This window comes from Scyliorhinus canicula, chromosome 12 (assembly GCF_902713615.1).
Source record: "Scyliorhinus canicula chromosome 12, sScyCan1.1, whole genome shotgun sequence".
NCBI classification, from domain to species: domain Eukaryota; kingdom Metazoa; phylum Chordata; class Chondrichthyes; order Carcharhiniformes; family Scyliorhinidae; genus Scyliorhinus; species Scyliorhinus canicula.
The window spans coordinates 55,117,711-55,129,624 of NC_052157.1; the positions used below are offsets into that span (position 1 = coordinate 55,117,711).

Below are 11,914 nucleotides of genomic sequence, written 5' to 3' on the forward strand. Positions count from 1 at the left end.
TGCCTCTCGAGCCCCCCGCCCCCCTCCCCACATACACACACACACACTATTGGAGGCTGTGCGTTCAACTGCCTGGATCTTTGCATGACAGGGGTTTTGAGGACGTGAGTGATGCTATGTGGCGAAGTGTTGTTTTTCTGGCAGAATGGGCCAGAAACCGTCTGTAACACATGGTGACGAGAGCTAGCCAACCAACACACCCACAAACAAGGGAATTCCTGCTCAGCAGTGCGAGTCTATATATACACACACATATGTGAGGGATGGTGGTATAGTGGTGAGCATAGCTGCCTTCCAAGCATTTGATCCGGGTTCGATTCCCGGCCATCGCAATAACACATCGGAAATTTTTGGGGCAGCAGGGTAGCATGGTGGTTAGCATAAATGCTTCACAGCTCCAGGGTCCCAGGTTTGATTCCCGGCTGGGTCACTGTCTGTGTGGAGTCTGCACGTCCTCCCCCTGTGTGCGTGGGTTTCCTCCGGGTGCTCCGGGGTTTCCTCCCACAGTCCAAAGATGTGCGGGTTAGGTGGATTGGCCATGCTAAATTGCCCGTAGTGTCCTAATAAAAGTAAGGTTCAGGGGGGGGTTGTTGGGTTACAGGTATAGGGTGGATACGTGGGTTTGAGTAGGGTGATCATGGCTCGGCACAACATTGAGGACCGAAGGGCCTGTTCTGTGCTGTTCTATGTTCTATGTCGAGCACACACAATGGGAAGAAGCAATCTCGGCTGTATTTATAGAAAGTCCGGCCTTTTGTTCTTTGTGTGTTTCCTGACATACTGGCAAGGGGGAGACGTGCATGGAAAGGGTGTCTGTGAGCCTGCGGTGCCTGTCCCAGACAGAAACACCGGGGTCGGGTGGGGAGGGGGGTGATGGCAGGGAGGGGGCGTGCCGAGTTCTTACCAGTGTCCCGGGGCCAATATTTATCCCTTATCTGACATCACTGGATAAAAAGGAACGGACGGCCCAGATAATTGTTGCATTGCTGTCTCTGGGATCTTGCTGTGTGCACTTTTGCCTTACTTAGTTTCCGACGGGGCAACAGCATCAAAATTAGCAACAGGAGAAGGCCATTCAGCCCCTCGAGCCTGCAATGCCCACTCCCCCCCATTCCGGAACGGCCGGGGCTTATCTGTAAACTCAACCCCCAATTTCTCGCCCTCTCCCTCAGCATCCCCACAATCCATCGATCCCCCTCCCCGTAAGGAATATACTCAACCATGGAGGCGACCTCGGCTCTCCGAGACGGGCTGGAGAATTCCAAAGGTTCACGCCCTGCTCCGAGTGAAAACATTTCCCCCTCATCTCAGCCCAAAATGGCTGACTCCCGAGATAGTGATGAGCGCGTGGAAGGAGTGAGAGGCAATCATTTTCCTTTTTTCATTCACGGGACGTGGGCAGATTTTTTCACCCATCCAAATTGCTCCTCGAGAAGGTGATGGGTGAGCCGCCATCTTCAACCGCTGCTGTCCCGTGGGGTACACCCACTGTGCTGTTGGGGAGTTCCAGGATTTTGACCCAGCGACAGTGAAGGAATGGCTGGCATATTTCTAAGTCAGGGTGGTGAGTGATTTGGAGGAGAACCTCCAGGGGGTGGGGTTCCCAGGTATCTGCTGCCTTTGTCCTTATAATGTTGGTGGTCACGGTTTTGGAAGGTGCTGTTGCAAGGACTTGGCGAGTTCCTGCAGTGCATTTTGCAGGACGGTTCACACACTGTGTGTCGGTGGTGGAGGGTTTGAATGTTTGTGGATGAGGTGCCAATCAAGCGGGCTGCTGTGTCCTGATGGTGTTGAGTTTCTCAAGTGTTGTTGAGCTGCACTCATCCAGGCAAATGGAGAGCATTCCATCACACTACTGACTTGTGGCTTGCAAATGGTGGACAGGCTTTGGGGTGGGGGGGGGGGGGGGGGGTCAGAAGGTGAGTTACTCGCCGCAGGATGCCTCGCCTCTGACCTGCCCTGGTAGCATTAATATGACTGGGCCTAGTTCAGTTTCTGAACCCCAGGATGTTGATTGTGAGGGAGTCAGCTATGGTAATGCCATTGAATGTCAAGGGGCGATGGTTAGATCCTCTCTTGTTGGAGATGGTCAAGGCCTGGTACTTGTATGGCATGAATGTAACTTGCCATTTCTCAGCCCAAGCCTAGATATTGTCTGGGTCTTGCTGCATTTGGACATGGACTGCTTCAATGTCTGAGGAGTCGTGAATGGTGCTGAAAATTGTGCAGTCAACAGCGAATATCCACAGTTCTGACCATATGATGGAAGAAAAGTCACAGCTGAAGATGTTTGGGCCTAGATCACTATCCTGAGAAACTCCTGCAGTGATGCCCTGGAGCTGAGATGATAGACCCCCAACAACCACAACCATCTTCCTTTGTGTCAGGTATGACTCCACCAGTGGAGAATTTTCCCCCTGATTCTCATTGACTCCAGTTTAGCTAGGGCTCCTTGATGCCATACTTGATCAAATGCTACCTTGATGTCAAGAGCAGTCACTCTCACCTCTGGCATTCAGCTCTTTGTCCATATTTGAACCAAGGCTGTAATGAGGTCAGGAGCTGATTGACCCTGGCAGGACCTAAACTGAGCGTCCGTGAGCAGGTTATTGCTGAGTAAGTGCCACTTGATAGTATTGTTGATGACCCTTTCCATCACTTCACTGATGGTTAAGAGCAGACAAATAGGGTGGTAATTGGTTGGGTTGGATTTGCCCTGTTTCTTGTGTACAGGACACACCTGGGCAATTTTCCACATTGCTGGGTAGATGCCAGCGTTGTAGCTGTACTGGAACAGCTTGGCAAGGGGCACAGCAAATTCTGAAGCACAGGTCTTCAGTACTATTATTGCAGGGCTCGTAGCCTTTGCAACATCCAGTGCCTTCAGCCGTATCAGGCTTTTCTATTTTTGGTGATTCAAGGACCCGTTTTCTTGGCTGATCCCAACTATAAAACACTGGATTAGTCACCACCACCTCAGCCAGAGACATTCTAAGTTTTAAGTAGCGTGATTATACAATTCTCTTCCTAATTTTCAAATACACACCTGGTATTCTCAATCTTACCTATAAACTCCTCCAACCCTCCCTATTCCTGTAACCGCCTCCAGCTCCTAAAACCCTCCCTATCCCTGTAACCGCCTCCAGCTCCTACAACCCTCCCTATCCCTGTAACCGCCTCCAGCCCCTCCCTATCCCTGTAACCGCCTCCAGCTCCTCCAACCCTCCCTATCCCTGTAACCGCCTCCAGCTCCTACAACCCTCCCTATTCCTGTAACCGCCTCCAGCCCTCCCTATCCCTGTAATCTCCTCCAATGCCTACAAGCCTCCCTATATCTGTAACCTCCTCCAGCCCGTATAACCCTCCCTATCTCTGTAATCTCCTACAGACTCTGCAACCTGCACTATCTCTGTAGCCTCCTCCAGCCTATACAACCCTTCCTATCTCTGTAATATCCTCTGGCCCCTATAACCTTCCCTATCTCCGTAATCTCCTCTAGTCCCTACAACACTCACTATCTCTGTAACCCCCTCTAGCCCTGACAGATCTCTCTGTCTCAGTAACCTCCTACAGCCTCTACGACTCTCCGAGATCTCTGTGCTTCTCCAATTCCGGCTGACGAGCGTCCTCCCACCGATTCCCATCACTCCATTATTGGCGGTGTGCCTTCAGCTGCCTGGGTGTGGGTCCCGAAGCTCCGGAATTCCGTTCCTAAACCTCTCCACCCCACTCTCTCTCTCTCTTGGGGGGCTCGATAGAGTACTGTTGCTTCACAGCACCAGGGTCCAGGTTCAATTCCTGGCTTCGGTCATTGTCTGTGCAGAGTCTGCACGTTCTCTCCGTGTGTGTGGGTTTCCTCCGGGTGCTCCGGTTTCCACCCACAAGTCCTGTTTCACATCTAACCTGAATTGGATATTCTGAATTCTCCCTCTGTGTACCCAAACAGGCGCCGGAGTGTGGCGACCAGGGGATTTTCACAGTAACTTCATTGCAGTGTTAATGTAAGCCTACAAGTGACACTAATAAAGATTATTATTATTTTCTCTCCTTTAAGATGCATCTTATGTGAGACTTGGGTCCCCTGTCACTAATATTTCCTTTGCGGGCTCAGTGTTGAGGGCATGAGGTGGACACTTGAGAGAGAAAAGACTGATGATGCTATGCCGGAGTCCATCTAATTGGACGATCATCTCACAGAGCTGGCTCAGGCATGCGGGGCTGAATGGCCTCCTCCTGTGCTTAGCAATTGTAGGATTCAAATGCTCTCGTGAAGCCCGACACCCTGTACCACCCCCCCAGGCAAAATGTAACCCACACAAGCTTGTATCAGCACACGTGGAGGTATCAGGGATGGGAGACCCAAAGCTGGATCAGAAAGATCCATATTTAAGGAATGTCTTGAAGGAGAGAGGAGAGAAAGTGGTGAGAGAATGAGATAGGGAGAGAGGGGGAAGAGAGAGGGTGGGAGATGATGGAGAGAGAGAGAATGAGAGAAAGTGGAGAGAAAGAAAGAGGGAGGAGCGAGAGAAAGAGAAATAGGGAGAGAGGGAGCAGGAAGAGAGAAAGTGAGAGGGGAGAGAGGGAGGAGATAGAGAAAGGGAGAGAAAAGTGGGGGAGAGGGAGGGGCAGAGGAAGAAAAGAAATAAGAAGAGAAGAGAGCGAGTGAAAGGGAGAAACTGCAGAGGGAGGGAAAGAGGGATGGGGAAACACTAAGAGAGAGAGAGGAGGGAGCGGGGAGATAAAGAGAAAGAGGGATGAGAGAGAGAAAGACAGGTGGGGGAGAGAGAGGGAGGGGAAGAGGGGGAGAAAGAGATAGGGAGAAGATAAAGGGGTAAAGAGAGATAGAGGGTAGAGATACAGAGTGAGATGATTTGAAAATTAGCATCAGTTCCCCTGCTATCTCCTCTCTTGCCTCACACAGCAGCCTATAATACATCTCATCTGGACCTGGGAGTTTATCCATTTTTTTATCACGATAATACACTCATACCCGCTCCCTCTCAATGGGATCTGCTTGATTATATCCCAGTCCCCCTCCCTCATTTCTAAACCTACATCGTCCTTCTCCATAGCAAACACAGATGCAAAATATTTATTTAAAACCTCACCAATGTCTTTCGGCTCCACACACACATTGTCACTTTGGTCTTTCTTGGGTCTACTCTTTCCCTGGTTATCCTCTTGCCCCTAATATTATTATCAAACACCTCGGGATTGTTGCTTATTTTGCCCGCCAGTCATTTTTCACCCTGTCCTTCGCACTCTGTATTTTTTTTAAAATACAACCCTTACACTTTCTATATTCTTCCAGGTCTTCCGCTGTTTTGAATCCCTCTGTATCTTCCATAATCCTCCCTTTTTTTCCTGATCCAATCCTGTATATCCCACAACATCCAGGGTTTTCTGGGCTTTTCCTTCATGGGACCCTGTGTGCAAACCATCGCTGTGAATAGAATGTCACGTGTTGCCCATTTAGTCTGTGCCAGTTACTTGAATTCCAATTTGTCCCACTCTCTCTCTCTCTCTCTCTCTCTCCTCCCCATTTTGTTCTTTCCGGGCATCACAGTGGCACAGTAGTTAGTGCCACTGCTTCACAGTGCCAGGGGCCCATGTTCAAATCTGGCCCTGGGTGCCCCAATTTCCTCCCACAGTCCAAAGATGTGCAGGTTAGGTGGATTGGCCATGCTAAATTACCTCTTGGTGTCCAAAGATGTGCAGGTTAGGGGAATTGGCCAGGCTAAATTACCTCTTGGTGTACAAAGATGTGCTGGTTAGGTGGATTGGCCAGGCTAAATTATCTCTTAGTGTCCAAAGATGTGCAGGTTAGATGGATTGGCCAGGCTAAATTTGTTTCTTACTGTTCAAAGGTTGGATGGGAATATGGGGATAGGGCGGGGTAGTGGGTCGAGGTAGGGTGCTCTTTCGAAGGATTGGTGCAGACTCAATGGGCCAAATGGCTTCCTTCTGCAGTGTAGGGTTTCAATGATTCCCCCATCCCCATAACGCTGAGCATTTTTCCTCTTGGAGTACATATCCAATTCCCCCTTTTTGAAAGCTCCTGTTGAATCTGCCCTCCATATCGCAACAACTTACTGTGTTTAAAAATAAATCCGCATCTCCCCGGCCGCTGAACACACAGACAAAGACAAACACAATGTGGTTATATTTAGTAGTCGGACAACGTGGAGAATTAATTGACACTTCCCCCAACCCAACCCCCCACCCCACCCCACTTCGAGAGGGGAGGCGAGAATGTTCAAGGCCACATTACACCCTGCATCCCTGGCTGAGGATGCTCTGAATTATCAACATGTCACATCGCTTCTGTCTTTGTGCTATTTACATGCACCATTGTGCTTGCTCCCATTTCCCAGAACTGCCTTTCCGTGCTCTCTTCCAGCCTTCAGGGAGCCAAGCGGCACAATGGATGTTCCCGGTGTGGCTTTGTTTGAACACTTGGCGTGTGTCCTTCATTGTTTAAGGTTGTTCAGACAGCCATGCCTTTAGAGCCGCAGGCGACCACTGACCTTGGGGATGCAGGTAGCTGAACCTGACGTGCTGGACAAAATGGCGTCCAGTGAGAAAGGTGCCGGTCCCGATACGGCGGTGTGACGTTATGAGTTTATTTTTTCAAAGGCGGGAAAACGCAGGGCTGCGTTCAGCAACAGTGACCACAGAACCGTCGCGCCGTACTCAGCTTCAACTAATTGGGTATATCTCGTTCACTCTGGCGCTTGGGTCAAGGGGCCGAGCATTCGAGGATTCACTCCAGACACTCGAGCCTCATTAAAGAACTAACGCTCCTCAGCACTAAGAGAGCACCGCACTGTTGGAAGGTCAGTACTGAGGGAGCGCTGCACTGTCAGAGGGTCAGTACTGAGGGAGTGCTGCACTGTCAGAGGGTCAGTACTGAGGGAGTGCTGCACTGTCAGAGGGTCAGTACTGAGGGAGCGCTGCACTGTCAGTACTGAGAGAGAGCTGCACTGTTAGAAGGCCAGTACTGAGGGAAGGCTGCACTGTCAGAGGGTAAGTACTGAGGGAGTGCGGCACTATCAGAGGGTCAGTACTGATAGAGAGCAGCACTATCAGAGGGTCAGCACTGAGGGAGTGCTGCATTATCAGAGGGTCAGGGGCCCATGTTCAAATCTGGCCCTGGGTGCTCCAATTTCCTCCCACAGTCCAAAGATGTGCAGGTTAGGTGGATTGGCCAGGCTAAATTACCTCTTGGTGTCCAAAGATGTGCAGGTTAGGTGGATTGGCCAGACTAAATTGCCTCTTGGTGTTCAAAGATGTGCAGGTTAGGTGGATTGGCCAGACTAAATTGCCTCTTGGTGTTCAAAGATGTGCTGGTTAGGTGGATTGGCCAGGCTAAATTATCTCTTAGTGTCAAAAGATGTGCAGGTTAGATGGATTGGCCAGGCTAAATTTGTTTGTTACTGTTCAAAGGTTGGATGGGAATATGGGAATAGGGCGGGGTAGTAGGTCGAGGTAGGGTGCTCTTTCGAAGGATTGGTGCAGACTCAATGGGCCAAATGGCTTCCTTCTGCAGTGTAGGGATTCAATGATTCCCCATCCCCATAACGCTGAGCATTTTTCCCCTTGGAGTAGATATCCAATTCCCCCTTTTTGAAAGCTCCTGTTGAATCTGCCCTCCATATCACAACAACTTACTGTGTTTAAAAATAAATCCGCATCTCCCCGGCCGCTGAACACACAGACAAAGACAAACACAATGTGGTTATATTTAGTAGTCAGACAGCGTGGAGAATTAATTGACACTTTCCCCAACCCCCCCCCCCCATCTCCCCCCCCCCCCCCCATCTCCACCCCACCCATCTCCACCCCCCCATCTCCACCCCCCCATCCCCGCGCCCCCCCCACCCATCCCCGCGCCCCCCCACCCATCCCCGCGCCCCCCCCACCCATCCCCGCCCCCCCATCCCCGCCCCCCCCATCCCCCCCATCCCCGCCCCCCCATCCCCGCCCCCCCCACCCCCCCCATCCCCCCCCCCCCCCATCCCCGCCCCCCCCACCCCCCCATCCCCGCCCCCCCCCACCGCCCCCCACCCCCCGCCCCCCCACCCCCCCACCCCCACCCCACCCCACCCCCACCCCACCCCCACCCCCACCCCACCCCACCCCACCTCACCTCACCTTACCTCACTTCGAGAGGGGAGGCGAGAATGTTCAAGGCCACATTACACCCTGCATCCCTGGCTGAGGAAGCTCTGAATTATCAACATGTCACATCGCTTCTGTCTTTGTGCTATTTACATGCACCATTGTGCTTGCTCCCATTTCCCAGAACTGCCTTTCCGTGCTCTCTTCCAGCCTTCAGGGAGCCAAGCGGCACAATGGATGTTCCCGGTGTGGCTTTGTTTGAACACTTGGCGTGTGTCCTTCATTGTTTAAGGTTGTTCAGACAACCATGCCTTTAGAGCCGCAGGCGACCACTGACCTTGGGGATGCAGGTAGCTGAACCTGACGTGCTGGACAAAATGGCGTCCAGTGAGAAAGGTGCCGGTCCCGATACGGCGGTGTGACGTTATGAGTTTATTTTTTCAAAGGCGGGAAAACGCAGGGCTGCGTTCAGCAGCAGTGACCACAGAACCGTCGCGCCGTACTCAGCTTCAACTAATTGGGTATATCTCGTTCACTCTGGCACTTGGGTCAAGGGGCCGAGCATTCGAGGATTCACTCCAGACACTCGAGCCTCATTAAAGAACTAACGCTCCTCAGCACTAAGAGAGCACCGCACTGTTGGGAAGGTCAGTACTGAGGGAGCGCTGCACTGTCAGAGGGTCAGTACTGAGGGGGAGCTGCACTGTCAGTACTGAGAGAGAGCTGCACTGTTAGAAAGCCAGTATTGAGGGAAGGCTGCACTGTCAGAGGGTCAGTAGAGGGAGTGCTGCATTGTCAGAGGGTCAGTACTGAGAGAGTGCTGCACTATCACAGGGTCAGTACTGAGGGAGTGCCGCCGCGCTGTCAGGGTCAGTACTGAGAGAGTGCTGCACTGTCAGAGGGTCAGTACTGAGGGAGTGCTGCACTGTCAGAGGGTCAGTACTGAGGGAAGGCTGCACTGTCAGAGGGTCAGTACTGAGGGTGTGCGGCACGATCAGAGGGTCAGTACTGAGGGAGTGGTGCACTGTCAGATGGTCAGTACTGAGGGAGTGCTGCACTGTCAGAGGGTCAGGACTGAGGATGTGCTGCACTGTTGGAATGCCAGTACTGAGGGGGCGCTGCACTGTCAGAGGGTCAGTACTGAGGTAGTGCTGCACTGTCAGAGGGTCAGTACTGAGGTAGTGCTGCACTGTCAAAGTGTCAGTACTGTGGGAGTGCTGCACTGTCGGAGGGTTAGTACTGAGGGAGTGCTGCACTGTCAGAGGGTCAGTACTGAGGGAGTGCTGCATTGACGGCTGCACGGTAGCATGGTGGTTAGCATAAATGCTTCACAGCTCCAGGGTCCCAGGTTCGATTCCCGGCTGGGTCACTGTCTGTGCGGAGTCTGCACGTCCTCCCCGTGTGTGCGTGAGTTTCCTCCGGGTGCTCCGGTTTCCTCCCACAGTCCAAAGATGTGCGGGTTAGGTGGATTGGCCATGCCAATCACTGTAAATCACTGAGCAAGGAAGCAAGCGTTCAGAAGGGGAATATTGAGCACCATGGTAGTACAGTAGTTAGCACTGCTGCCTCATGGTGCTGCGGGCATGGGTTCCATCCCAGCCCCGGGGCACTGTGTGAAGTTTGCACATTCTCCTCATGTCTGCAGGGGTCTCATCCCCACAACCCAAAGATGTGCAGGGCAAGTGGATTGGCCACGCTAAATAGCTCCTCAGTTGGGAAAAAGAATTGTGTACTCTAAGTTTATTTTTAATAATGGAAGGGGAATATTTATTTTACTTTTAACATAAAACTGCCCAGTGCTGTAACTATTGATATTCACGGTCCTCGTTGAGACAACCAACATGCCGGTGCTCGCTCGGACCAGTTTTCATGCTGGGTTTAATGAGCCCCAGCTGGGGGGGGGCGTCTGCCCCCTTCCTGGGGTTTCCCAGTGGTCCTCGTGGGGGTTATGACACTTCCAAACCCACAGCCTCTGACCATCCAGAAGGGTGGTGGCCATCCTGCTGGGGGGCGCGGGGGGGGGGGGGGGGATCCGTCACCGGGCGGGGGGGATCCGTCACCGGGCGGGGGGGGGGGGGGGATCCGTCACCGGTTGGGGGGGGGGCCTCCACAACAGCAAGGCTATTGATCGAGGACCACCGATCACAGGGCGCGCGCGATCTGGGGAGGGGTGTCATACACCATAAATAATACACGACAAGTTGATGAGGTTAACTGAGGCTTTAATACACTAAGCCTCCTGCCTCTGGACCCGAACTGGGGCAAGAGGCGGAGATTTGCCACTTTTATACAGAAGCCCCAAGGGGAGGAGCCACAGGCGGAGCCAGCGTGGACAAGCCCAGGCATGTATGATACGGTACAGACCAGACAATACAATCAGGTGGTTTACCACATTCCCCCTCTGATGAAAAAAAAGTCTGGCGGGGGTGGAGTGGTCTTAAAGGTCCAGTCTGTCGGGGGCCTTGACCTTCCGCCGTGATCGTCTCAGTCCCGGCTGTGGTGTTGGCGCCGGCGTTGAACCTGCGCGTCCGGGAGCGTGTTGTCATCAGCTTCTTCACCCAGATGTTGAGTCGGAGAAGGAGGGGGCGGTGTAGGGGCGGAGGTGGTGGTATTTGTCGCCTGTGGGCCTGCGGGTGTCAGTTCGTGAGGGAGGTGGGCAGAAGGGGGGTGGAAGACGGTGTAGAGTGGGGGGTGGTGGTGGTGGTGATGGCCTCCGGGGAGCCTGCAGGAGCCAAATCCCGAAGGGAGACTGTGTCCTGCCGCCCGTCCTGGTGTGTCACGTAGGCCTATTGGGGGTTCGCATGGAGCAGCTGGACCTACTCGACGAGGGGGTCGGTTTTATGGCTCCTCGCATGCTGCCAGAGAAGAACGGGCCCTGGGACTGTCAGCCAGGATGGGAGCGAGACCCCAGAGGTGGACCTCCTGGGGAAGGAAAACAAGCGTTCATGAGGGGTCACGTTAGTAGCTGTACATAGGAGAGACCGGATGGAGTGGAGCGCATCGGGGAGGACCTCCTGCCAGCGGGAGACTGGGGGATTCTTCGACCGTAGGGCCAGAAGGACGGCCTTCCAGACCGTTGCGTTCTCCCTTTCCACCTGCCCGTTTCCCCGGGGGTTGTAGCTGGTCGTCCTGCTGGAGGCGATGCCTTTGCAGGAACTGACGCAACTCGTCGCTAATAAAGGAGGAGCCCCGATCGCTGTGGATGTAGGCAGGGAATCCAAACAGGGTGAAAATACTGTGCAGGGCCTTGATGACAGTGGCAGAGGTCATGTCAGAGCAGGGGATGGCGAAGGGGAATCTGGAGTACCCATCAACGATGTTGAGGAAGTACACGTTACGGTCAGTGGAGGGGAGTCAATGCTGGGGCGCTCAAAGGGGCGGGAGGCCTTTACCAGATGTGCTCTGTCTGGCCGATAGAAGTGTGGTTTTCACTCGGAGCAGACCTGGCAGTCCGTGGTCACGGACCTGACCTCCTCGATGGAGTAATACAGGTTGCAAGCCTTGATGAAATGGAAAAATCGAGTGACCCCCGGTTGACAGAGGTTGTTGTGGAGGGCCCGAAGTCGGTCTACTTGTGCACTGGCACATGTACCGCGGGAGAGGGCATCTGGGGACCCATTGAGCTTCCCAGTGCATCACAAGATATCGTAATTGTAGGTAGAGAGCTCGATCCTCCACCTCAGAATCTTGTCGTTCTTTCCCGCCTGGTTGAGCGTGGTGGCCAAGGCAAAGTCCGACGCATCGCTTTCCACTTGAAACGGGATGGATCCACAGCGTGCATCGTGACTTTGGT

The 11,914-nt window shown here is 53.2% G+C and overlaps 1 non-coding gene across 1 annotated transcript; it reads left to right on the forward strand.

The window, feature by feature from the left end:
* The first annotated feature begins 260 nt into the window (after nucleotides 1-260).
* Nucleotides 261-332, forward strand: trnag-ucc. Its single transcript has one exon. It is a non-coding gene; the product is annotated as a tRNA-Gly (tRNA).
* The last annotated feature ends 11,582 nt before the right edge of the window (nucleotides 333-11,914 follow it).